The sequence below is a fragment of the Harpia harpyja genome, chromosome 23, assembly GCF_026419915.1.
Source record: "Harpia harpyja isolate bHarHar1 chromosome 23, bHarHar1 primary haplotype, whole genome shotgun sequence".
Classification (NCBI taxonomy): domain Eukaryota; kingdom Metazoa; phylum Chordata; class Aves; order Accipitriformes; family Accipitridae; genus Harpia; species Harpia harpyja.
This window is the reverse complement of record NC_068962.1, coordinates 16,188,927-16,215,843: the sequence shown is the minus strand read 5'-3', so window position 1 is coordinate 16,215,843 and position 26,917 is coordinate 16,188,927. Positions and strand designations below refer to the sequence as shown.

Genomic DNA, 26,917 nt, shown 5'->3' with positions numbered 1-26,917 from the left:
CTCTCAGGGGAGGGGGCACTTTGCTCTCTGTCTCTCCATTTAGTATTTTATTATGAAGCAACAAAGCAAAGTTTTTTTTCCATCACCCACATCTGTGCATTGAAAAGGGGGGGGGGGGTGGAAAGCAAGGCGACAGACACTACTTAGGAGGCTAAAACACCTTGTCTCTGCATTACACGGGAGCACAGATGGATTATGGCAAACTGATGCCCTAGGCAAAATACAACACAGAGCTCCCTGAGGCTTTCTCTGCTCCCCCAAGGACACGCCGTGTCTCCACCGCTACGTGGAGCAGCATTGATGCAGGAGTTTGCTTCTCTGGCAGGCAGAGACTTGCCTTCCAGCCACTCCTGGCACCATACTAGCAGCCAGGAGGACATCTGACAGCAATATCCTGCTCCTAGGTGGGGTTGCCTGAGATGTCAGACTCCTCCAGCAACACCTTCCAGCTGGGGTGCAGTCACTCTCGGCTTTTAGGGTTTGCACTCTAATTTGCCTTGGTGCCAGCAGGCTCAGGCATCACTGCATCCATTACACACTCATCACCCTTCAAAGATTTTCCTCCTGACCATGAGATCTAGAAATATGTATGAGCTTATGTTCAGATGCAATCACGCGACTCCCGGACACAGAGACCAAGGCTTAGACTTAAAGTACGGCTTCTAGCACCACATCTAGCGTGGGGGGAGTTGGGAGCATTTGCTGTGGACCCGTTTCACAGAGGGTGAGACGTAGCCCAGGTCTGAACAGAAAGTACAGACAGCAGCACAGCAGACAGTTGCAAGGCTGAGCTTTCCTCCTTCATGCCAGCATTCCCCTGCCATGCTGAAAGATTGGGAATGGAAGACTGCTTCAGATGTAAAGGTAGCATCCATTTGTATTTAATAGCTAGCATTGATTTCCAATTTCATATCTGCTGAACAGTAGCCACTGGCCACATTAAAATTCATCATCGTCTTCACTGCACCTTCCAGTTCAGACTCTACCACCGCCCTTAATGAATCAATCTGTGTCAGCATACAAGGCATATGTTTTTAAACTATTCTTGGTGACTTTATGAAGTTAATTCAGCTGGACTCTGAACAGCCTGATTTTAGTTTGTGGGGCTACAAGGAGGGTTTAAATATAAAATACCTAAGCAGTTCAATGACAAGTTCAATCTGTATTGAAAAACTTAGTATCAGACTACTCTCTGTCCTTAAACCACATATGTTTAATGCATGATAATAGTGTTTATCCATCATCACGAAGCTTTACTGCTCCTTAAAGCAACATGGAAAAGACCAGATCAGCTGTGTTATTCTTTGCCAGTATTGAAGCGCAGCTCTCTGCGTGACTCACCCTGTGCACACCATGAGCACGCACCAGCACAATCTGCCTGGGGGCTGGGTATTTTGGAAGGAGGAGGGGACCCCAGGTTTTGTCCTTCAATCGAGAAAGGGAAACAAATATTTAATTCCGTGGCTCTGTGGCTTTGTAGCCAGCGGTAGGATTTGTTCCTTTGTGAGAGGGTTGCAGAACCTGCTCTCCGGTGGCCTTGCTGGTAACGCCAGCAGAAATGCTGGAAATGTCAGCGGTGCAGAGGAGGGAGACCTGAGGCTTTTCCAGCTTGCAAACAGAAACGTGGCGTCTTCGGCCCAGGGATCAATACAGGCTGCTGCTTGCTTTGTTTCACATGACCTGGAGCCACCCTACTTTTTTCACCTTATTACAGGACAGCAGTGAAGCGCATGTTAATGCGTGGTCTCCTCGAAGGCCTGTGCAGTAAGGAAAAGGCACAAATCTCCAGTGCAAAGGTTTGTGAAACACTCTGACAACTGACAGCAGCAAACTCCCGTGATTGCTTGGTGCCACATTCAAGTGGGGTTTTTGTTTGGGGAAGGGCAGCTCTGCTTGTATCATGTTCTCCTTCAAGAGATTAGCTCTCCCTAGACCTAATGTTAGCACAGCGAGTCCAGAGATATTACTCATCAATTAAAAATTCAATAAAAATAAGCTGTCATTACCATAATCCTTCATACTGGGAAATGTGGAGTTGAGAGCTTTACCATCCTGGCCTCTGACAAAAGCCCCAAAGACTGCCGGCTGTGGTGTTAATTGATTGGTGTCATTTATAAGTAATCTAACAATCCTGAATAATTTATTTTGCAGTGACGTACGCTGAAAATATACAGCTGCACAGATATGTGCACAGCTTTGGAAGAAACGGTGCTAAAGAGGGTGTAAGGCAAAGATTAAGATTCAGTGTTCTCCTTAGGAGCACTTTCTCATGTGCTCTGCTCTCCGGCGCTTTTATTATAGCAGAAGTAAATAGATCTGACAATAGGAGTGTATAGATCTGGGTGGTCGAGGCATACAGGCTCGATATTCTCTTTCGCAGCAGATTACCCATAATGAATTTTAAAAGCGAGGAAGGTGGATGCCGAGCAGGAAATGTGCAGCGCTGAGGACAGCCTTGCCAAACCGCAGTAAAAATTGACCGCTGTGTTTCCACAACGAGGGTGCTGATGATGGGAAAAAGTCTAACGATTTAATTTCTCTCCGGCCAAAATGGAATAAAAACTCTTGCCGTTCTGTGACTGCAGAGCAGGTTTTCCAGGGTCACCTAGTAGGGAGTGACTCTCATTAATCCGCATTGTTTTTACAACTGCATGAACAGCCCCAGCTGATATGCTTTGAAATCTAGAGGAACCACCCCAGCGAGCCAGAAAGACCGAAGAGGCTGGCGGCCAAAGCCAAATCTCTTCGCTTACGGATGCACAAATGAAAAGTTCCTGTGAGCTCTTATTTGCTCAGGCAAAGCTGCCGCTAAAGTCAATGAATGGCTGACGACCTGGGCCCGTTTCAAGTCCACGTCACCCCTTGCTCAGGGTGAATCCCACCCCCGCAGGCCAAACCCTGCTCCTTTTCGGTTCTCTGCAGCTCAGAAAGCTTTCCCCTAAATTCCATTTTACTGGAGCGATTAACTGCATAGCTGGGAGTTGCTTTGAAAAATGTTCACGTGCTTTTGTAACTGAAAAGCCTAATCCCATGCAAGTTTTTAAAATAACACGGAAATCAACCCCAAAACACACGTGATGAAAGGATGGGCTCCTTACTGCATCATTCCTGTGCTGTCGTATCAGCTTTAAAAAGTAGAGAATCATATTCTTGAGACCTAATTCATGCGGCTAGCTTAGAATTGCCTTTCTACAAAAATCTGTATTTTAACAAGTGTTGCAGGGTGGGGTATTTCTTTCAGAACATTAGTTTTTGAAGTGAAGGGATCATGCAGAAATCCTAACTTTCATTTCACAAAGTTCTTAGTTCTTCAATCTGCTCCTGGAACAGAGCCTAAAAATACAACCAAATACAGCTAAATGTCTCAGAAGCTAGAATGACAGAAAAAAAAGCGCATGCAAACCTTCATTTTAAACCTCTTTTCCTCTCCCTCCCAACTTTGACCTTGTTTTGAGGCCCGAAGGGTGATCCTTCTAACCCTGAGAGCGATGAGCTCTGCCTTCTCTGTGGGACTTTTCCATCGGCACGGCATTTCCAGAGCTGTGCTCGTCTGAGGGGAATGCCGACTGCAGGCAGCAGATCCCATCTTGCTCCAGAGAAGTCAACAGCACAGCTCTCCCTGACTTCAGTCAATGCTGGAGAGCATCCAAAGAGAGCAAGGGCAGGAGGGAATATACTTGTTTTCATTATTCATGTTGGTTGTGTAAACAGCACTCACTTGTGACTGAGAAATATGTGACTTTTTATTTCTATCATTTTTAGAAAAAATGTTTACTAAGAAAATAGTCATTACTACACACTGATTGCTCATTTTTTCCATTGCTTTACACGTCAGAGCATGCATTGGTACAAATACAACTGATCTGGTTAAGTGTTTTAACACACAGGGGAGTAAATTGTTTGGGATGAAAGAAATTCATTATCCACAGTTTGCAGGGCTGAAAGTCTGGCTGTTTTAATGTTACTGCCGAGTAAAAAATTTAAAAGTGCATGCTGCGACAAGCTGAATACGTCTTTAGATTCTATTCTACTACAGTAAGCATATTAATTAGATTATTGTTCATTCTTTCAGTAATGCTGAACCCCAACACGGCTAGTAGGATAACGAAAGGTAATCAGCCAAAGAATAGCCAATTTTCCCTAGATTCGTTTCTCATTAATTTAATTCACAGTGGGGAAAACTTCCGCTTCCCTCCTGAGGTAGGGATGGGGAAAGCCTCAGTGGTAAAGACAGAATATCTTGAGAGGTCACACACGAATCCAAGAGATAACGTCTTTGCACAGGGAGGCAGGAGAGTGTGTTGGGCTGCGGGCTGCAGCGGTGTGTGTGCTCCCACTCCAGGCGATACAGATTAGAGCCTCTCCTCCCCCTGCAAACAGAGGGCTCCTGGACACAGCAAACACAGCCAGGCCTTATGCAGACCTCTGCTATTTGGACAAGAGATTCTGCGATAAAATTAAAGGACCTCCTCAACTGGGCTTTCGCATCAGCATTTTTCTATAGGACCTTTATTTTTGTCCATGCTACCTTCTAGCTTGCGCATGATAAAGGAGAGAGGGGACATATTTATTTACTTACTTATTTGTATTTCAGCCCTACTTTGGCGGAGTTTTGTGATCCATAAAACTCACCTCGCGCTGTCTGAAGCAATTCCTCTTCATGTACACTGTGGGAGTAACATCTCGGGAAGTTAAATGTTTCCACCGGGGCTTTTGTACGGGGCTGCTGCCAGATCCCCCTTTGAGCCCTGAGGTCAAGACATTAAAGAGAAATCATTTCCAATTCATTGAAAAGCTTTGTGGGGTGGGATGGCCCACAGTTCAGCATAAAGCTCTTTTTATAAAGTTAGGTTTGCAAGTGCTGAGTTAGTTGGCTTCAAAAGAAATTACCTTCTAGGATTTTTTTTTTTTGAAGACCCTCAGTCTGTTGCTTTAGAAAATATAGCTAGATTATATGGCTATAAAGCTATAGCATTTCTGTGCACGACATGCACTAGAGACAAGATATAAACCATAGAAGACCCCTATAAGGTTTTTGACTGCCTTGGAAAAACCTTACCCCCATCAAAAAAGGCCCTGACCATAAAAGCCCCCTCCAGCTCTCTGCCTTGCCCTCTGCCAAAATCTGCCACCCCTGCAAGAGCAGTGGTCAGGAACAGACCCATACCCGCACTGCGGTGCCGGGAGCTGAAGCAGCGGGGAGGGACACTCTCTCTGTGCTGTCTGCAGCCAACACCAGCCCCGGGGGGGACTGAGAGGGGACCCCCCAGCACAGACCCCCCAGCATCAGCTCTGCGCCGGGGGTAACCGCTGGCGTCGCTGCGGAGGGTCTGCCTGCACCTCAGCCGCCCCAGTTTGCAGGCTGGTGCGTAGGGCAAACCGCGGATGAAGATAAATGAGCAGCATCACATCCACAGAAGTACCTGCGGCACCGGCACGCTTTGCTGCCCGTCCTGGGCTGCCGTCCTGCCTGGATCCTCAGGCTCAGCCTGGCTCGAGCTGAGCCCAGGCACGTGCAGGTCTGGAGGAGCAAAACTAAAACTAAGCACCCTACAGGCATTCCCAGGAGGCCAACTACAATTTTTTGTTTAGGCAGACCCTGCATTTAATAAATAGCTCAGTCGCGCTGCCGGGAACTCAGCATCTCCCCGAGTCAAGCCCTTCCTCGCATCACAGCGGAGCGGCCGCGGGTTCGTTATCCCTGCAGCTGAAGGCACCTCGGCAAAGGTGCTGCAAGGACCTGAGCTCGCTACGAATTCCTGGCGTTGCCTTGTGCTGCTTCAGAGCCACCGCCGGTATCCCTGCCTGGGCCCGCGCTGGGCTGCACGTTCACGCGGGGGGGGTCAGACCCTGGGAGCGGGACCGAGGCGGTGGACAGAGAAAGTGTCTCTCGTCAGTATTTGAGCCTCACACCTCTTTCGCTCCCTTTCTAACTCAAGGAACTGTTTCGCACTTGCGCAGAAAATGGTAATTACGCCAACGTAGTGAAAAGCCATTAACTTGGATGTATCAAGTCTCAGTTTTGGGATGCCGAAGTGAAGACGCTGAACTGTGCCTGATAGTCACGGCCAGGAGCTGGTGCCATTCCAATGAGCATCAGTGGAAGGGTGGCTCCCCGCGAACCCCATCTGGAAAAACAGGCAGAACCGTTCAAATCGAGGACTAAAAAGTAGGGGCACCCACAGCCAGTGGTGATGGTAAAACTGAAGGAGACTGTGTCCGCTGAGGGCTGCACTGATGCTAAGCCCAGTGCTTTGCATTGAAGGTTACAGAGACAAAAATTTTTGTCATCATCTGTCTCACTAATGCCGGTTTTGGGGTCCTTGGTTATATTTAAGTGGAAAGCCTAAAGATCAACAGGTGCAGAAGTGCTTCACATATATGCCTCGGACAGATCTCCTTTCTCAGGCCCATCCTGAGAAACTGGGTTTGGGCTAGCAGGGGCAGAGGAGGAAGGGTGTCCTCTCCCTGCTGCTGCAGTATGTATGTTCTCTGAACTGTGCTCTTCCTTCTGCCTCTCATCTGTGCACTGAAAAGTGTAGCAACCTTTGTAATTTTGGTGCCCTGACCTGATACCACCAGCAGTTTTATCTCCACACCCTTGCCCCAAAGGCTTTGGCATTTGCCAGTGCCAAAGGAAGGGTCACAGTCCTGTCCTCTCCCCCGGTCCGTCCAGCTGGAGAGAAGGCCACAAGACTTGATCTTTCATGAAGAAAAAAATAAAGAGTTGAAAACGCAGCGCCTGGTTGCTCTCCGAGTGCCGGCATGGCCCCAAGTTTCTATCATTTCATGCTGCAGAGCCGCGTGGTCCTGCTTCAGCCCGGAGCTGCAGCCCTGGCCCTTATCAGGTATTGACTCTCTAGGAAGACAATAGCACAAGGAATTTTGCTTGCTCAAGTAATGACACACTTTATTATAGAGCAACTGTACCATACCAAACATGTTTAATAATTAAGCGATGAGATATGACGAGAGGCAAATTCCAGCACAATTTTTACATGCCTTGGATTGTACGATAAGGCCAAAGGCCAAGGAATTTTCATCAGAGGATCAAACTATTTTGCATTTGAATCACCTATTCTGTCTAGGTTTCTGCACTCTGTAGCACAAGGGTGATTTTCTGTCATAAATATTGTAAGCATAAAATTTCTCATGGTCTGAGACCTTGGAATCTATTCTCCCAATGATATATGTGTATCACCAGCATGCAGAATGGTGGAGTACACCCCTTTGTCCATGATTAAGTCTGGAATTGATTTTCAGACCACAGTTAACAGGTCTGAAAAACAGGTTTGCTGATGGAACTGCTGACAGATTAACTACGTCAATGCAAGGGACATCACCTCAGTGCCACGGTTGCTAACTCTCAAATATTTCTCCTTATGCCGTAAAAAAAGAATAGAACTTGAGATTTCAAGACAATGCTTGTTCTTATCTGCCGCAAGTTTGATAAGAGTTCTGTTTGCTTCACGCTTTAGAACTTGAGTACATTATTATGAAATGCAATAATTTCCACAGAAACGACACACTAATGCAGCATCAACTCTGAGACTTTAATCCTATAAAAATCAGGTAAAGCCAGAATGAAGAGTCTCACAATAAATTGACAACAGGCTCTTTGTGGTATGTTTTGCAAGGACTTTCTTTACGCAGAGAACATAATACCGGGCAGTGTGACGTGCTGTACAACAAATATTTATTTTTGAGATAAGCGTGGAGGCTTGAAAGGTCTAATGAGCTAATTGAAATAAATAAGGCTTTGCTGGAATTCAGGGCCGGATGCGTGTGGCGGTGACGGGGAAGCTGCCCAGCCGCTCTGCCACTCCTTCTCTCAAGACCAAACTGCTGGTGGACAAGATATGATAGCTTTCGGCTGCTCACCCCTCCCCACCTCTGCTCTGGGTAATTCTTACCTGCCACTCCTGGCATTAATAGGCATACTAATATTTAAGAGAGTGCGTACTTGACCAGGCCAATTCAAAGTAGAATCTTGCTCTTTGTAATAGCCAGAACATGTCGTTCAGAGGAAAAAGAGCAAACCTAAAAATCAAATGTTGACTATTCTGTAATATAGACGTATATGTCTGTAATGTTCATTAGAGAGACCAAAAACGTAATTGCGATTCCTGCCCTCAAAGGCTTTCGCTTCAGCAGCAACCTGAAGTTCAGGGTGCGCTGGAGACCAAGCCCATAGGAGTAAGAGGCAACCTCGGCTCGAGGCAGGGAGCCATCGTGCATGGACTAGCCATGGGCTTGTGGTAGGGTAAGTGGAGACAGACCAAACAGGTAAATGCTGGATGGTCACCAAGTGTCGCCTAAAAGCTGCTCTTAAACATAGCATAGATGAAGATCTGATTACAATACAGAGAGGCAAGGGTGAGGAAAGAAGGCATCAATTAAGACGTGATCGTCTGGCGGCATGGTTAGGTATTTGCACATCTTCCTGTGTGCTCAGCCAGCTGTGTGTGTGTAACATCTGGAGTTAGGAGGGGGAGTACAGCTGGGACGCAGTCCTCTCCTGATTCCTGCAGATAATCAGCTTTTGCCCTGAGGCACTATGCTTTGCTAACCATCTTCTTCAAATCCAATTTTAAATGGACTGCGAGATCATACTGTAATACTGGCTGGCCAGTACAGCATATAAATGCATAAACTCAAGGTATGACCTGTACCTTACAATGCATTTCAGGCACTGGGAAAGTGCAGAAGGAAACCTGTTATATTAAAAACCACGACAGCATTCTTTCTACGTGGCTATTCTTTTTATTAGATTAGATATCTAGATTTTTACCATTTTCCTGAATAAGTAAGGGCTGTTTCACAGAAGCTTCAGGGAAATGGCTGCATTTTAATACGGTCTAATTGACTTTTATGGTTATCTCTGAGGAGTCCTGGTCATAAAAGCTAATTAAATTATACTGATCTACATATTCAAGAACCATTCTATTTCTCACCCTTGGAAAAAAATAACACCAAACCAAACTGGAGGCTCATACTCAGGATTAGGACACACTGCAATCTCCTGACACCCCTCTTTGTGCAGTTTGATTTGCTCAGCATTGCAGGATACACTTAACCTTCCTGAACAAGTGACTGTCCTTACCAGTTTTAAGAATGTCGGTTATGTTATTTCAGATCTCTTGTTCTGCAAATGTGTAGAAAGATCTATATACTCAATTTACAATTCTACATTCATCTAATAATTCTCTAGAGAAAAGGTTTACAAAAAAAAAACCAAACAAGCCAAAAGTAAATCATCTGAATCTGCGTGATGGGGGCTTTATAAAGTAGACTTTCTGCATTTTCTTAGTTTTCTTTTTTTTTAGGTGGTCATTTTTTGTTTCTACTTTTTAGTTCCATGCACCTTGTGAGAGATCCTGACTTTGTTGTAATAACAGTTTAACAGCATGCCAATCCTGATACTGTAAAAAACAACATTGCTATTTTTTAATCTGAACTCCCATTATTTTCCCGTATTTATTGCCCACACAGATATTCAAGTGCCAAACAAATCAGACATGTGCCAAGTAAGATTTTATGAAGCAGACAATATTTCTGAAAGTCTTAGTAGAAGTCTAACTCTATCTTTCAGCACCTAAATACCTTTCAAAACCCAGCCTAAGGCAGTGAGTAAAATTCCCACTTAGACTTATGGCCATTTGCCCTGACAAAAATTGCAGAAACCAGTTCCTCTGGAGTTAGTATCAACATCTTTCAACCAATTTTTTAAAAGGCCTTCTGACACAATGCACCATACCAATCTCTGTCCAAATACCTTAATCCAGCCAACACATTGCACACTAAATAATTACTGAGAATTGCCCAGCAGCAGCTCAGCATCCAGCAGGCTCCCTCACACTTGTACCCACCATGTTAGGGGGTATGAAATGTTCTAAATGCCACAATGAAGTGGTAACATCCCCCTTTTGCTCTTCTATTATGGATTGACTGAACAGCTCTGACCATCTCTTTTACCCTCTACCTGCCTGTCCCTCTTCTTCTCAATGTCTTTGGGTCCAAGTATCGTGGGGACAGCTGTTAACATCTTCTGGTTTGTATCTGAGAATTACCTGGCCATACAACGGACAAGCATTGCATTTCCACCGCTCCTTCTTACCGCTGACCCACTCTTTTTTCGCACCTCCAAGGGGCTTTTAAAAACACATGTTTTTTAAAAAGTTCATTTACTAAACAGAAAGTAGTAGGGGAAGTCATCAAGGAACCAATGCAATTGGCACCTATAATTATCAGCACCAGCAAATCCCTCTGAGAAGACCCTCAGTACTGTGGGAGTTTGTAATGAACATGAAGATCTAAAGGTCATTTCCAACTGGAAAAAAGAAAAAGAGGTACTGATTTGTCAAAAAAAACCTACCTTTTTCTACAAAGTAATACAAAAAATTACCAAAGTTTGGCAAAATGTCATGGGCTTCTATAGGAAAACATGTGAAGAAAAGGAGGTAGGACTTCTTGCTAATTTAACCAAATTGTGAGAAGGGGCAGTGAGGGACCAGCCTCAAGGTTGCCTGTGTTTCATACTGTATAAGGTCATACTGAGCACCAGGAGCCACTTCATTATGTCAGGAGCTGTTAACCAGCTATTAGCCACGTTAGGCAGAAGAGTTGGGGTTCTCCATTTCTTCAGTGAGGACAGACCGATAACAAAGCTTCGCTGTGCTGCTGCCTAGTAGTTCTGTTTGGTGTGATGGCGAGGTTTGGATGCCAAGCTACTAGCTGAGGATGGGATTGCAAAAGAGACAATCCCTTTGGGGAGAGAGCTTGTACAAAGCAAGGGCATTGTGAGACAAAGAAGAAGGGGTCCCATCAAAATAGGCACCTCACGTACGGCACTTCGGTGAAACCACAGCCACATGCTCTGCATTGCTTTCTGGACTCTGAATTATGCAGAATTCAGGGTCCTGTGCATTGTCTGAAAAAATTACTGGCAAAACCAGACATCTGCAGATGCAAGAGATCCCTGTTTACAGAGATCCCACCCAGGAATGCTTCCCTGAGCACAGCTGACAATCAAGCGGGGGAATTGCGGTCCCATGCTTCTGGCCAGGATTTTGCATGGATGCTGCCTGGGCCAGCACCTCCCTGGGGGCCGGGGGGGAGCTCGGGTTCACCAGGGGGGACGGACAGGGCAGGACTTCACCCCACACAGGGAGCAGGGCAGCTGGGGGCAGCTGGGTTCAACCAAGAGTCCAGATCTTCAGACACCTCTGTGGTGGTGAGGTGGGTCCAAGGTCAAGCCAGAAAGTCAGTCCGCAGGCCAGGATCAAGGGGGTCCATGACTGGGGACCGGCACCCCAACGTCACCGCTCAGATGGAGGTCTAAAGGGGCCCGTGGGTAGAGGTTTGGTCCCTGGTGAGGCTGGGCAGAGCCAGTGAGGGTGTCAGTGCACCCACGACCCTGAGACTGAGCGTCAGTAAACCTTGCTTACTCAGCTGTTTTTAAGGATCCAGGGCGTTTCCTGTGGCCTTCATGCCTTTCCTGTCTTTCCAGGATTTCTGTGATCTTTCTCGCTGTGTTCCCTGCAGGCACACCGAGGCACAACCTGCGCTCTCATCTTGCATCGGCATCCCCTTGGGCGAATATTCCCACTCCAGCTCCACTGTGACTTCGGTAGGAGTGGAGGTCCCCTCTGTTCCAGAGGAGCTGGTGGCTTTTTTTGTATTTATGCAGAAGGGAAAGCAGCTGATACACTCACAAAGTTTAACCCAATCCAGAAAAATATTAGCAGGGACCGGGCAGTCTCAGGTACTGTCTTAGTTCTATTTGCTTAACACCAAGCCCCTCAGGTACTAGTAAGGGTCAGGTTTCAGTGGTGAGTTTGTGCATGTAAAAAGAAAGGATATTAGCTCTGCAAGGAATCTGGTAACCTGGAACGTCTTTGTTTTTACCCGGGAAGTCTGACGCCCCAGCTTCGTGCTGGGCAGGACTGGGCTGTGGGTGCTGCTGAGAGCCGCAGCAGTGGGCACGGTGCCTCTCGAGCGGTTCCCAGTGACCTGATCAGGCAGGTCAATAAATATGGCTGATATATTTTAATTGAGTAGTTTCACGGACCGGTTATGTCCTTGTTCGTAGATGGATTGCTAGAGTAGAGATTCACAACTTTTCTTATTAAAAATGTCTGAAGCTGTTCACCACCACTGCCATAACTCAGAAGGAAACTGCCCCAGCTGGACCTTTTTCTTTTCAGCAAAGCCTCTCATCTGTGTGTGTTTGATCTAAGGACAGTTATATTGTATTAGCGTGCAGGATCTGATAAGCAGGGTGGACAATAAGATTAGAGCCTGTGGTGTTGACAGAAACACAGTCCATCCACCAAAACCTGCACAGTACTTAGTGAGGACCCGGAGACTCCGTTCCCCAGTGATCGTATCCTGCTTCTACCTCCCACCCACCCTCACCCACGCTTCTGTTTCACTGTTGTCTCCTTCCCACAAAGCACCAGAGTTTCTGTAACTATTGACTCTTATGACTCAAATGCTTTTCCGAATGCAAAGCCAGGTTGCAGAAGAACTGGTGAGGCAACCACAGCCAATGTTTTGGTTTCTTCCAGAGACATCTTCTAATGCAGCCCTGAGAAGCAGGGGAGCTGTACCCGTTTAGCACAAGGGCTGTAACGTCACTATGAAGTTTCTTGGTCTTTTAGGAAAGCTGTATATCATCCAGTAATTAAAGTGGTACAAATCCTTACATTACTGTCTGATTGTACTATGCCTGAGTGACCAGGGAGTACCAGTTTTTAAAAAATAACTCAAATCTGGGAGCCTCCCTTCCTATTGGAATTGGGGTATACTGGTCACTTAAATATGAGTTAGGAGCTTAAATGCCATTTAGGGTCTAGTCCTTAGCTGCTTCTTCTCAGTTGATGGCCTGCCCACAGGGATGCATGACATGGGTTTGCCACTAAATTCATTAATCCTGAAGCTGGGTATGAAGGTGATGAGCAGGGTTCTGTGCAAGACAGATGTGCCTCCTGCATCACCCAGGCTGTTACAAGTACCTCAAACCATGGGTCATCTCTTCCCTCTGGACCTCTGTAGCCCTTGCTAAGACTTTCGTCCTGATCGTAAGGATGTTTCTTGGGGAAGATCTAAATCCAGCAAAAACTGAATTTAATATATTAACAACTGCCACAGCTGATTTGTATTGCATTTGAGAGCCAAGAAGTGTCCATGTCAGGAATGGCAGTCTTTGTATGAGACCTTGTTTAAACAGCACATGAGAAGACAGTCCTGGCCACCAGAAACTTACAGTTTAAAGTTAGGAAAAGTTGCAGCAGATAGGCAGAAAAGCAGAGAGAACAAGCCTAAGGAAGTGGTGAAACAAATACTTGTCAGTCTAGTAGGCCTCATGCAAACTCATGGAGGCAATGTGGCAAAAGCAGAGTTTTAAGGGGGGACTGAAGAAAGATTATGAGGCAGCTCTGCAGATGTTTACAGAGAGCTTCTCCTGAGTACTGGGGACAGCGTGAGACAGAGCATGGAGGCATGGGTTCGAAAAGCTGGCAGGAGGCAATGGGCGTTGATAGACTGGGCTGGTCAAAGACAGGAGTTGGCTTCTCGGCCCCGAAGGAGGTGGTAGGTAGGATGAGGATAAGCCATGCTTCTGCCCCCATGCCCTGTCAGGCACGGAGGGAAGGTACCCACAGAGGCAACCCCTTAGAGCATTACAGACACTGCCTGTCAACAGCCAGAAAGCCCCCCTTCTTTTTGACCTGCCGTGAGTCAAATATAACTATAAAGCTGAAGTGGAAACAGATGGAGAGATAACTGCTGAGGAAAAGGACTTCGTAAAAGCAGTATAAACAGGCATGCAGTGTTTTTCAGTGTTTTTCAAACAGCCTTTCCTCTGGTTACAATTCAATAAGAAGATACTGGAAGTACCTCCTGATGTTAGTAAGGAGTAATCTACAATTTGAGAGTAAAGTCTTATTCCCCCAGTTATCCTTTGGCTTGTTTGTACTTATTTTTATAGATCTTCCTTACCGCACTGTTTGTATTTGCTAACATTCAGCAACCATTTCTTCCTTCAGCTGCACTTTTTTATATCAGTGTAACCACTTTTCTCATGGTCTCTTGGTGTTTGTTCTTTGCTTTGTTTGGATTAAAAAAGGGCTTGCACTTGCAATCCCACCAACTGGTACTTGAGTATTTACCAGTACCTACTTGTAAATTCCTGAAAGTTTTAGTGAGTTTTGCATTATTGTTCTGATTATTACCTCTATTCTCCTTTATAAAGGAAAATTTGTGCCAGAGTCATCACTATTCTGCATTCTTCCAGCTCCAGAAACAACCCTAAAGTCAGACCTGACAGATGCCTGGATTTGACCCTGCTAGCCTGAGTATTGGCGTCTTTGCCAGATGTCCAGGTCAAAGCATAGCCCAGACCATTAGAAGTGCAAGTAGAAGGGAACTAGAGTTCCAAGGAAAAGACAACCTTACCTTGTTACATGAGGCACACCACGTTCAGTACATATTTCCACCCCTCTCACAGAAACAGAAGTAATCTCCTACCTGACATTGCCCAGGTCTGTGCTGGCTCTGAGGAGGTGCTGTGTAGGGGTGAGACTCAGGCAGGATGTTATCCTGAAAAAAGTTGTGTTGAAGTTCAGGCACAGCTGGATCTAAAAAAAATTGACAGCTGTCCTGACTACAGCACTGTTACCTTCTGCACAAAGATTGACAGCCCTCTTAATTTCTGTTTGTCTTAGTCACCTTAAAAGACTATTGGAACATGCAAGCAAAAAAATCCCAAATTATTATTAAAACTTGTTCCTTTGTGACTCTTTTGGACTAACTGATCTCTACCATCTGTGCAGTGCATGGATGTTTTTAGCAATTGTAAACTGTAGTGATGGGCCACAAACATGCAGCTTAGTACATTTCAGTCAGAATCTGCAATTGTGCCATTTGGGTCAACCATATGCAATGTGAGTATTTGTAATACTAAAAATCATATTATGCCAATTAAAGTACCACGGTTCCCTTTTTTTTAATTTCCTGTTCTATAATTATGGTGGCGTGACCATCAGAAGGCAGGGGCAGTGTGGTAGGTCAGGAGGTTGACCACTACAAGCTCTATCCCATTAGTTCACCATAAGTGGGTTGTATGAACTCACTGGGAAATATACATCCAAAGGCTCAAAAAGGAGCTCACTCTCACCGTTCTGTGTCTAGGTACTTATGTTTAGCTAACATTGCTTTAACTACAGGAGAGAGAACATTTCAAAGGGTAATACTTAAAAATGGCTTACTCACTTCGTGTTTTTTTGACCTATTGATTATACTTTATGTATGACCTACAAATATGCGAAAGGAGAAAACTCAGCATTCAAAAGTGGGTGACGGCAAGATCCTTCACCTCGTTTCAGTCCCTTTATGCCAAATACAGTCTTGACAGCACAACAAAAGAGATCCACAAAATTGGCAGCAGCAAATAGTCCTTTGATTAAAGCACTGCTGAAGACCATAGCGAAACCTGGACACTTGTGCCAATACTGCCGTAGGGGAACGCTAGGAAGCGGACCAGCGAGGAGATGAAAAACACCAGGAGCAGGGATGGCTCTCGGTTGTGTTGTGGTCGTTGGGTTTAAGCTGCAATACCTTTGAAAAGTCCAGTACACGCCACTAATGTGTACAAGAAGGAGAGTGCCCCCAGGCCTACGACATTTATATCGCATCTCCCGGAGATGCAGCACAGAATTTTACCTGCAAATTTTGGAAAACGCTGCTGTGCAATATTGACGAACAGCTAAATTATTTGTTACGAAGGATGAGAAAGAAAATGGTCCAGCAGGTATCAACAGGGGACTGGGAGTCAGGAAGGCTGGGTTATGTCCTGGCTCTGTCTTTAAAATGGCTGTTTAATTGCATAATTCTCTTAACATACATGCACATTGTCATGTCCATCTTTTAAATAATAATGCTCATCTGCTGAGAAGCTTATATCATTTCCAAGAAAGTCATTTAGATACTTGGATGACAGGAGCTCTGAGCATGCATTGCATTATTACTGGCCCATGTGGTCTGAGGCTATCTTCACTGAAATATTAAGCAATGATCTGATTGATTCTCCTTACAACTTCTTGAACTGAGCCATTACGCAGAGTTAGATGTCTTCTCTGCTGATTTGACAAGAAGCCTTGGAGAGGGCGTCTCTTTACTTCCAAACACCTTAAAAAGACACATTTTCATGCCTAGAGATTTACCAAACAAGTTACCCCTTTGCTGCCCGTGGGTCAAAGAACAGCTCTTTGTGCTAGGCTCTTCTCAGGGCTTGTTCAAGCCTTGCCCGTTGGGTTTTTTTCTCCCCATCTTTGTCCCTTTGTTGCCAGGCTTGGAGAAGGTTATCATTACTTTCATCTGTCAAACATATTTCACTTCCAAAAGTGTAATCCAGTAGGCTCACGCCAGCTTTATATGGGCCTTTCTTGTAGGTGATGATCTCCTGACTTTTTTTTCATTTGTAGAAGCTCCTAGCTTTTAAGTTCTCTGTTACACCCTCCAGCTTCAGTGGGGTGCAGCCTTACACACAAGATTTGTTCAACAGAGTGAAAGGCCCTTTTTTTCCCCCACAGTATTCCCACTGACTTCAGCAATAATCTCGCTGCAAACTGAGATCAAAATTTGCCCTGCATTTGGGAGTGCCTTGACTTAGCTGCTAGTAGAGCCACTGTTTTTCAAATAAATATTTACATTTGTGTTTTATTTGTGGTTGATTCTATGGGAAACAATTAAATGGGTTCTTTTCCCAACTAAATCTGAATGATTCATATTTGGGGCTAAAGAGTTCATTGTGCGATTTTTACTTGCTTTGCTATATTTTTATTGCAGAATTTGTTATGTTGAAGAATCATGTGTGTCAGAAATAGTCAGCAGGCAACTTAATTAGTCATGAGTTTACATTTCTGAATGTCACATGGATCTCCCGGAAGAGAGCACAGACAGCATCAGAAGAAAGCCAGCAGCATCAGAAAACGTTCCTCTAAACAACTGGGAACTTTAAGGACGGATAAAGGGGTTTTGTACTTAAAAATAACCTCCTAGATAATCGTTCTGCCCATATGTTGAAGGGCTGCTGCTTTGTCATTTCCTTATGTTTGTTTAGTTTATATGTTAGTATATGCAGTGTGTAGATAGATTGTGGACTGTTTTCCTGACTTCAAAACTCTGAAGTTTCACCTAGAATTTAAAAGGGAATATTAAAGTTACTTTAAATGGGAAAGAGATTCTGCTGATATTGAACAGTATGGGCTTTCATGCTTCTGACTCCGAGTGAATGCAAAAAATCATTAGACAAGCCAATCTTAATGTTGTGAGTTTCTTGATGCTCACAGGGATCCCCTGAAAGCAGAAAAGTAAACTGCATAATCCAATTATTTAAAGTTATCTACAACAAAGTGCCATTCGGGGAACACACACAATCTAGACACCTCACCCACAGTCCTCGTGCCGAAATCCCGCTGAGGTGGTGGGAAACTCCTGTGCAAAGAAATCCAGCAGCTGTGGGCCTTATCTTTGTCCCTTCAGCACATTACCTGTTTTTCCCAGTTGCAGATGCTTTTGGCTCCCTGAAATTTTTGTACTGAACTATTAATATTTGTTGATACATATCCTATTCGAAAGCATAACATTTTGTATTTACATTTATTTTATAAAATTCCTTACTCTTGGTACGAGAAATAAAGTTTTAAATGGATATTCCATTGACCGCCTAAGCAATCAGGACTTTAATTTGCTTTCAGTGAAGTTTCAGTTTTCAACAGACGCAAGAACAGATCTGCATTCATGACTGCTTTTTATAATTAAACCAAAAAGAGAGGAGCTGCCATTAATGTAATGCAGTTTTCCAAATCAATATTGTGGCCTCTTCCTCCCTGATCTGCTGAAATACAATTTCAGAAACGCAGACCACATCGCTGCTCGGGGGGGAGGAAGGCACAGAGTACCTAACGTTCCGTCACTGCCTGAAAAAGTAAAATCTAAGTTGCTAGACCTTAAAGAAGAGAGGCCAAGGGGAGCTGGTAGAGCTACGCAGTTTTATAAAGCAAAGGACATCAGCGTAAGCTACTGTTGTGCCTGTGCTTGTTCCCTGTGGGGGGAAGGTATCATCAGCCTTCTCCTTGCTTCCTCATTAGTTATTTTTGGCTCCAGACGAGTCCTTCATTCCTCTTTACCAAGAATGCTAGACTTCCGTCACCATCATAACAAGAACAACAGCGGCAAAACAATGTGCATGTCTGGGTGTGCTCCAAAGAATGAAGCTCAAGGATAGAAATTGTTGTGACATTTTAACAGAATAAAGAGGGTTTCTAATTTAGCAACTGAGTTTATGTCATAAAATGTTATACTGGCAAAGATGTAACATACTTTGTAAATACATTTTCCAAGCTTTCCCAAAGTCAGCTCGTGCTACACATATGTCGTCTTGTCATTAGGGCATCTTGCAAAGTTCAAGAAGTAGTACGAATGTTTCTGAAACAGTAAGGCCTGACATTGCAAATTACAGAGTGTTAGAGAAACCTGCAGAGGACTATATTCCATCAGAGGACCACGTTCTACCAAACACTGCAAAACTGCATCAACTTTGCCTATTTCTTGTTTATTTTTTAAAAAGAGAGAGAAAACTGTAATAGAACAATTATTCAATGAAATATTTCAATCACAATTAGGTTTCCAGAAAATATTTTGGATGATCAGGGCATCTTTTTTCCACAAGAATGAAACCTCGAAACTCTCTGTGGAATTCATATCATGCATCTGCACTTTTGGACATTCTCAACATCCTCTAGGTCGAGAAATCTTACCCATAGGTGGGGTTCATCTGAACATTCATGTCTACATTGGGGATGTTTTCATCTGGATTAGTCATCTAAGCTTTCTGTATAGCCAATCCCAATGGGAGAAACAGACCCTTCTAAAAAAAACAAATTAAACTTATCCCAAACTAGACATCTAAAACAGAGCTAATATATCAAGCCCTTTTAAAGTGCCTTTCTATCTGTTGATGGTAAAGATAGCCCAAGGTGCCTAGCTCAGATGTAGATGCTTGAATTGTAGATGACTCAAGTTAGGTGAGATGAATTCTGCCCCACATGTCTTCTTGATTTTACAGGCTCTCTTGGAAGCAGACTCTGGAGTAGGCAGTGAAAATACTGAGACATTTTTGTTCTGTAAACCAGAAAGTTTGGTGTTCCCCAGGCAGGTCTACTCACCATATGTCTTACATTTGTTCTGTATCACAAAATTGACTTCTTGTTGCTTGGTTAAATACAACATTTTAAAGAAGCTAACATATGGCAGTACCACGCCACTTTTCAGAACTGGGATGCTATGGAGAGTAATGGGGAATTCTGTTTAAAAATTGGTGTTAAAAGCTATCCTCAAAAAATCTCTGCTAAATGGGGAAAAGGAGAAGGGGGTTTTTTTACCAAAAGTACCTCTTCTTAAAATATTGATAAATTACTTAACATACTATGAGTTAGTTGTATCAGAAAATGCTTATGGCAGTTGTTGAGTATTGCACCGAGGATTTGATTCTGTGCATCCAAATGCATGAAATTTCTTTACACATAGACAGATGTTCAAGATGCAAATACGTTAGAGATGAACCTGTCAGGTCTAAAAAAAAAATCTTCTTTGCTTGCTGTTTTCTCCATCTTTCAAGTAACATTCATTTCATTATTATTTTTATGTTCCAGGGCAAGGAGTAAATAATGTAACGGCAACCAGCTGTCTCACTGGCACCAATCTCCCTGCCCCCTGAGGCTTTGGTACAGTCAGTAGGTGATCCATGCTGTGAGAGCCAGCAGAAGAGAGATCATAGGCAGGAGAGAGAATCAGGAGAGAAAAAAAGTCTCTCTGGTTCAGATTCGGCACACTTTGGGCCAAATGCTCGCGCTCAGGGTACAGAAGGCGGCTCTCCAGACCCGTGATGCTTCCCAAGGGCAATCCATGGGTAGGGCAATGGCAATATTGGGGGCTGCATCTACGCAGCTCCAGAAGGATGAGGCTGTTTTACAGAAGCTTTCTGGGTGTTGCCGTTTCCCACTGGACTAGGTCGCATAGGTTGCACTGAACCGCATCCAGGGGTAATGTGGTAGGAAACATCAACAAAGCTGCTTGCTCCCGTGGCATAATACTCCCTACATCCTAATGCTTGAGATAACTAGTGTCATCTTCAGAGCCCTCCACCCACTGCCTTAACCTCCCTACATCTGAGCTGAGGAAGTCTCAGCCGCAGGATTCCCCATCTGCACCGATCACGCCAGACCTTGGGTTCACAGCGTCCGATCTTGTTTCACAGGCGCTCCCAAAGCTCTGCTGGCACGCCAGCATCGCCGCTGAATCACCGACGTGCCTTAGTCAGCCTGCTTAAAATGGCACAGCTCTGAATTGTCTGGTCCCCTCCTCCAAACTGCATCTGACCTTCTGCCAATCCTGCTCGTGCGTTTCTAGCTACTGGCCTCATCTCTGAATTTGCAACCCGCTGCTCCTTGAGACATCTATGCTCCAAAGGCCATGCGACCGTCTGCGGCCGGTCCTCTGATGAGGTACCAGGGCTTTCCTCCATTTGCACTATCAGACCATAAACCCTTCAGGGCAAGGGCTTATTACGTGTTAGGCGCTGACCTCTTCCTGTACCGCATCATGTACATTTACAGCACTATCAATTATTTAAAATAGCTCTGCCTTCAGTTCAACCACATGCTGAGTTAAGCTCCATAGCCTTTGGGTAGTTTGCAGCAATTTTATTTTTCTTCCTCAACGTTTCACAAATTGCTTGTCGCTCTGTAGCACTTGTTACTATTTGCTAAGGGAGATGATATGGTGTATTATCACTCAAGAGAAGTGTTTTTGCGAAGATAGTGTTAGCTTTCTTCCCAAAAATTGAGCTACGCCTGCATAGGAATGGAAGCCCAGACCCTATCCCCAGAGGGGCCTTGACTTCATTAGCACTTTCATTTAGCTCAGACAAGTAATTATTAATATCAACATCCAATTCTAGCAAATCTAGCTGGGTGTGCCACAAGGTGACAAGACGTAATAAACATAAAACAATATAGACTTAGAAGAAGGGAAAATGTTCCTTTCAGTTAGCAAGGGACAGACAAGACAGCAGCAGCAACAAATGGTGATGCACAGAAGTAGTTTCATATTTTTTAACTTAATCTTCTTCCCATATACTAAGTTAATATTTTAATGCTTTTTCTCTTGAAGTGTTGGGGACAATTTTAATTATTTACTCAGGTTAATGAAGAAATTAAGCTCTGCCTCCTGAAATATAAATATCAGGATGTTGGATGACAAAAATGCTGTTTTTATTTAGCTCAGGAACAGCTGGAGACAAATGCGATGCCTCTCCTCCCCAGGGTCTGCCAGGGGCCAGGGCACCTTCCCATCTTGTGTGTGCTCAGGGCTAAACCTGGAACAACAGGGTCAGGGCACCCAAGGACATGGCAAAAGCCAGAGTGGATGAGAGAGACCTCTCCTGCACTGTGCATGCGTGTGTGTGTGTGTGTATACGTGTGTGGTAACGTCCAGGAAGAGGAATCCAGGAGCAAGACTTTTACCAGGGGGCTATGTCATCAAATAACTCATGTTATAGCCATGAAGAGTCCAAAAACATTATTGTTCCTATTTTTCTCTCTCCACTCAGGCCCGGACCTCTAAATAATTATTTTATTTTTTTTTTAGCCACTGTGCCGAGAGCATTAGACCCTAAAACTATTGAGACTCATCATGGAAGATATAATTCCCACTCCCTCTTTTCAGGTAAGTCCCCAAATCAAGATGTAGGGCCACTTGCTTAGGCTGCTCAGACAGCACACTTGGTTAGTATAATACACGGCAATCCACCTTTTAATGGGAAGGCTCGAGGGAAAAGAAACTATCATTTGAACCACTTCCCATGGCCTGTAAGTCTGTCCCCAGCCTCCAGCAGTCCCACGGCCATCGCAGGACTGGGTCTATTGGGTAGCTGGCCTTGGAGACAGCCCAAGGTCTGCAAAGACCTTCCTTGCAGGAATGCTTGTGCTGAGCACGGTCAGCTGCAGCTCAGTCACTCCCAGACCCGCTAAACTCAAGGACAGGAAGAAGAAGGGACAAAATCCTAACGCGTAGTTCCTAAATTTTGCTTAGATGTCAAAACCTCTGTGTTTGGCAGATTCCCACCAGGAATTCCAGAGAAGAGTTTCTCTCCTTCTCTGAGCCTTTCTCTAGGATGTAGCAAAGCTGAGGTGGCTCGGGGCAGGGCGCTCTGGGGCGCTGGTGGCCAACGCCGGCTGTGACACTGCCTGGCTGCATCCTCGAAGGGAGCACGGGGGACAGAGGAAGAGCCTGAGAAATGAAAGGGCTCGGCCAGCTCCTCGAATGCTGCTCCTCGAGTCTTCTTCTCTCTTTCTTTAGGCCCTTGGCCAGCTGAACCCCTTCATGCCATATGCGATGGGGTGTCACCATTAGGCGTGTTTTCAAATGTCTGTCCGAGAAAAAATCCTTCTTGCTGCGATCGAAGCCCATTTCTTCTTGTTTAACGGACATACTTTACACTTACATTCTTAAAAGGATTTATTTTTTCTCCTGTATCTCCAATGTCTCAAAATTATTTTTAAATTTTCATCCTTTCCTCCAGTGTACTAACAGTCCGTCCTCAGATGATGTTGTCTTCAAATTTACTAAGCTGTTTCATCATCTGAGTTGCTAACAAACACATTGAATAGTACCAGACCCAGAGAGGCCCCTGTCCAACCCTACTGCATGCCTCTGTACAGGCTGTTGGTGAACTATCAATTACTACTTTCCAGTCATGGTTAGACAACAAACTTGGCTAATCGTGCCTTGTATCACATTCAGGGTCCCCAGTAACTTCACCGTCAGTCCGGGGAGGTGACTCAAGTAAAGACTCAACCTTCACGGTCACCCCCCCCTTTCCTCACAAACTCCTCACACTTTTGCAGCTTTCCACATTTCCTCCCAGCCATCACATCCCTGCCGGAGTCATCACGACAACAGGAGGGTAGTTATTGCCAGTGTCACTCTGAGGAGCAGCTACCAGATGGTGAAGCCACACACAGAAGACCCTGCGGCACCGGGTGGGGGAACTCAGGCAAGTTCTCAGTCCTACATTTTGTCTAGGGACGAACCTGGAAGTCCTGGAGGAGAAATGAAGAATGGAGTAAGCTTTTACACTTTCACCCCAGGAATTTGACTCTGGGCCCCTAGGGTGAAACACCCAAAAGAAGAACTTAAGCAAAACCAGACCAGAGACTGCAAATGCTGAATGAGGAGGAAATAATTCTGAAATTTTTGCTTGTCCACAAAGCATATTAAAAAGCCACAGAAGCACAGCAGAAGTAAGGCCTCTAAAGGCAACAGTATAAAACTGTACCCTTCGTCTGACCCATGGCTCAGAGTTTACGCAGCCTGGGGCTAGAAGTGCATGGCGTTCTTGTCCAAGTTTTAACTAATCATCATGGTGCATTTGCCATTTTTCCTATGGCTGACCAAAAAGATCCAGTTAAAACTGCCCACATCTTTTTTAAATTGTTTTAAATTCCTTATTCAGTGAAGCCAAGGTTTTACTCATAGTCCCTTAGCTCAAAAGAGGGAAGCAATAGAGGAAGAGCGAAGAAGTATAAGCTTATGATTTATGTAGATGGCTGGTCCTCTATGTATTCCCCAAATCTCTTTTACTTGCCTATTATGCATAGACTGGCTTCTTACTGGCCTCCTGAAAGACATACGCTTCAATGAGGAATTTGAGCAAAGGGAACAGTGGCCTTAGTGACTCCTTAAGGCAATAGCTGCAATAATCTTCTCAGATGAGGAAAATATACATACATATAAATTGATTAATTTTCTACAGGATAATGTATTACTTTCAGAATGACTTCTTACGTGAATAGCTGAGCATCCTCTAACATTCAAAGTGGTTTTGTGTTAAAAGCAGCATGCAAGGCAAATAGCACGACCTTGCAGAGCACACGCCAGTTACAGGGCGTACTGCTGTGAAATACACGCAGTATCAACAGTCACATGAGCAAACCTGTCCCATATGCGTAAAGTTGTATGCCTAAGGCATTTGCTGGGTTTAGCCCCATAGCTCCAGCTGCTGTGGAAGTTGTTTCATAGCCTGTCTTTCCAACAGAATTAATAAGCTTTTCCAGGAATAAAATACTACAAACACTGTGTCTTTGCTATCAAATTTGGGGTAACAAAATAATGCTTCTCTGAGGCATAATGTGAGGATAACCGTGCGCCAGGAGTGCTTTCCTCAAGCACAAAGTCATTCTTTCTCCTGATTAGGGGCCTGTTCAGAAACGCCTGGTTTTCAGTGACTCCAAGAACCAGACAGCTGCATCCCTCATACCAGAACATACTCTTCAGGCGTGTTTCTATGATGTGCCACATTCCTCTTCTGGCAAAATTTTACGATGGGTAAGCACATCCAGGCCAGTGCTAATCTAGTTAGCAAGCGTAAGAAAAAGTGGTGGCATGGGCAAGCGACTACTAGGTGTGCCCAGGCTGCTTGTGCTCCAGTTGCTAGCCTGTGCTGTCACATCTTTACTGCTGCTGTTACCAGCATGAAGTATATTAAAATTAACACAGGTAGCTCATAGGTATGCCAAATCTGCCTTGAGTAAATATTTATAGTCTGTGTAGACATATCCAGTTCAAAAGCCAAAAAAGTGGAACAAATGTCTATAAAGACACACTTTTCCTACTCTTTTTTCTTTTTTGCATATTAGCAAAATAAGCTTCCTTTGTGGAAGTTCTTATTATAGTCTTACTTAGAATAGACTGGCAAGTGACAGGCTGAGTCATATTGGGTTTGATCTCCCTTATATGGCAGCAAACCAGGAGTCACTCTGCTGAAGTTCACTGGAATAAAACTAGGCTAAGTGGGATCAGAATCGGGCTCACAAACTTGTGCAAGGGTGTTACAGGTGCTGCTGGTGATACACGTATTTTGGAGTTAACCCTCACCTAACTCATCATCATCATCACGGTGACAACAACAGTTCTCGGAATTGAACAGGAGTCCAAATCCACATGGAAGAGAATACGGCAAAATGATCCACAGCCTGGGAAACAGGTTTTGCTTTAGCATATGATGTATGAGAGTCTCTCAAACACACACTTGATACTTGCATCTCATAATGGTAATGGGACTAAATGCATGAGTAAGAGTTACAAGATAATCCCTGACATAATTTTACTCATGCCTTACACTCATTTTTTTCCAACCCTCTAGGCTGTCCTATAACTAAGTATTAAAAACTACCAGGGGATTCCTTGCCATTTAGCTCTAAAAGCTGGTTCATGAATCTTGTGATCTGACTAGCTTAAAAGGCCAGTTGTTCCCTGACATGTAAGCAACATTATAACAACATTAAACAGCAAATCATCTCATCTTCAGACGACTCCTGAGCATTTATTGCTTAATTGCTATCAGTTTTGCTGGCGAAGACTGTACCAACTACTTTCCAGGGTGTATTCATTTCCAACCATTTTTATTGCGGTCCCTGCTGTTCTTCTTCATTATTTTTATCCTCTATGGGCCATGCACCACTTTGCTGAATCCAATGTCTTTTCTTAAAAGCCAGTTTTCCTTGCTAAGTTGTTAATTTTTTTTCTGCTGGCTTTGATGTCTTTCTTCAGTTTCCCAGTGCATCCTCAGAACTCCAATTCATTTCAGGCTTTTATTTCTGTTGATGCCTGCTCTTTAATTTACTACTACATATGCCAGCAATTTACAACTGTCTGATTTCTTTAGTTTGAATTTTTCATGCAATAATAAGTAAGACATGAAGTCAATGTAGTGCTATCAACCCAAGGTGCAAAAAAAGAAAAAAAGGGACAGTACCAAACAACACCTTCAGTTGCTTTATGATTCTAAGCCTTCGTGGCCTTTTTGGTCTTCTAATCTAAAGGTAAGGACAAAGATACGCAAATTACAAACAGTATTAAAAATAACCCTGAAGGAAAGTCCAGTGTATTTGAAAACATAATTGACTTTAGCAAAGAAGCTAATACTCACTTTTTTTCAAAAGGTGTTCTAAATTTCAAGCCAAAACGCCCAAGGCCATTTGAAGCTCGCTTTCAAGAATTGCTTGAAGGTGAACTGCTCTGTCGGGGTAAAAACCCCAGCCCAACCATGGAGTGCTTGCACAGAGCCAGTGTTGCACCCTGCATGGGGGTTACAGAATGGGGAGAAAGCATAGGGGAGACGCAAGAGAAAAGAGGATGAGGAAGAAAGAAGGCTTGCAGAATTATCCTGTGGCTTCTTAGATGCCCCCCAGAATATACTCTACATCCCACCGTTCCCCCTTTAGTTAACTACAGGGCACAAAAGCATAATTTCTCTGTGCTTTGTAGTTCACCTTTAAGACCTTGCTCTCCTGAAGTTAAACTCCTTGTTAAGCTCTGACATACAGAATATTCTGCTTGGATCACAGGGAACAGGCTTATATTTTATGTTGATGTAAACTATAAAGGCAGCGTTTTTCTGTATGTGGTTAAAACAAAGAATGGGGAATTTAGCATGCCTAAATTCACAACGAGAAAACCTGAACATACTTCTAAAGGAAAAAAATGTCGGACACCATTCTCCTTGTCATGTTCATAAACCCATCATTTCTGTGTGATTCCTTTTAAGTTCAAAGCACTGGGTTTTTTAGTAAATGAGACAAAAGGGAAATGGTGAAAACAGTTTCCCTGAGGAAAACTATTCCCCAGCTCTTAAAAAGTTTGAACATATCGAAACCTTAGGGACCTGAAAGCATTTTCCATTACATTTGTGCTTTTCTTCTTGTTTTTTTTTTTTTAATTATTTTTACAGAATGGCGAGAAAGAAAGGAACAGATCATTCAGATCCATAAATGAGCTCTTGCTTTGGCTGATA

General features: G+C 44.2%; 1 long non-coding RNA gene across 1 annotated transcript; it reads right to left on the bottom strand.

Moving 5' to 3' along the window:
* Positions 1-1,142: 1,142 nt before the first annotated feature.
* On the bottom strand, positions 1,143-26,791 carry LOC128135648 (uncharacterized). The gene is made up of 7 exons (XR_008233188.1): positions 26,054-26,791; positions 25,890-25,940; positions 14,530-14,601; positions 6,001-6,128; positions 4,633-4,748; positions 3,404-3,635; positions 1,143-2,605 (listed from the first exon to the last, which is right to left on the bottom strand). It is a non-coding gene; the product is annotated as an uncharacterized LOC128135648 (long non-coding RNA).
* Between the last annotated feature and the right edge of the window lie 126 nt (positions 26,792-26,917).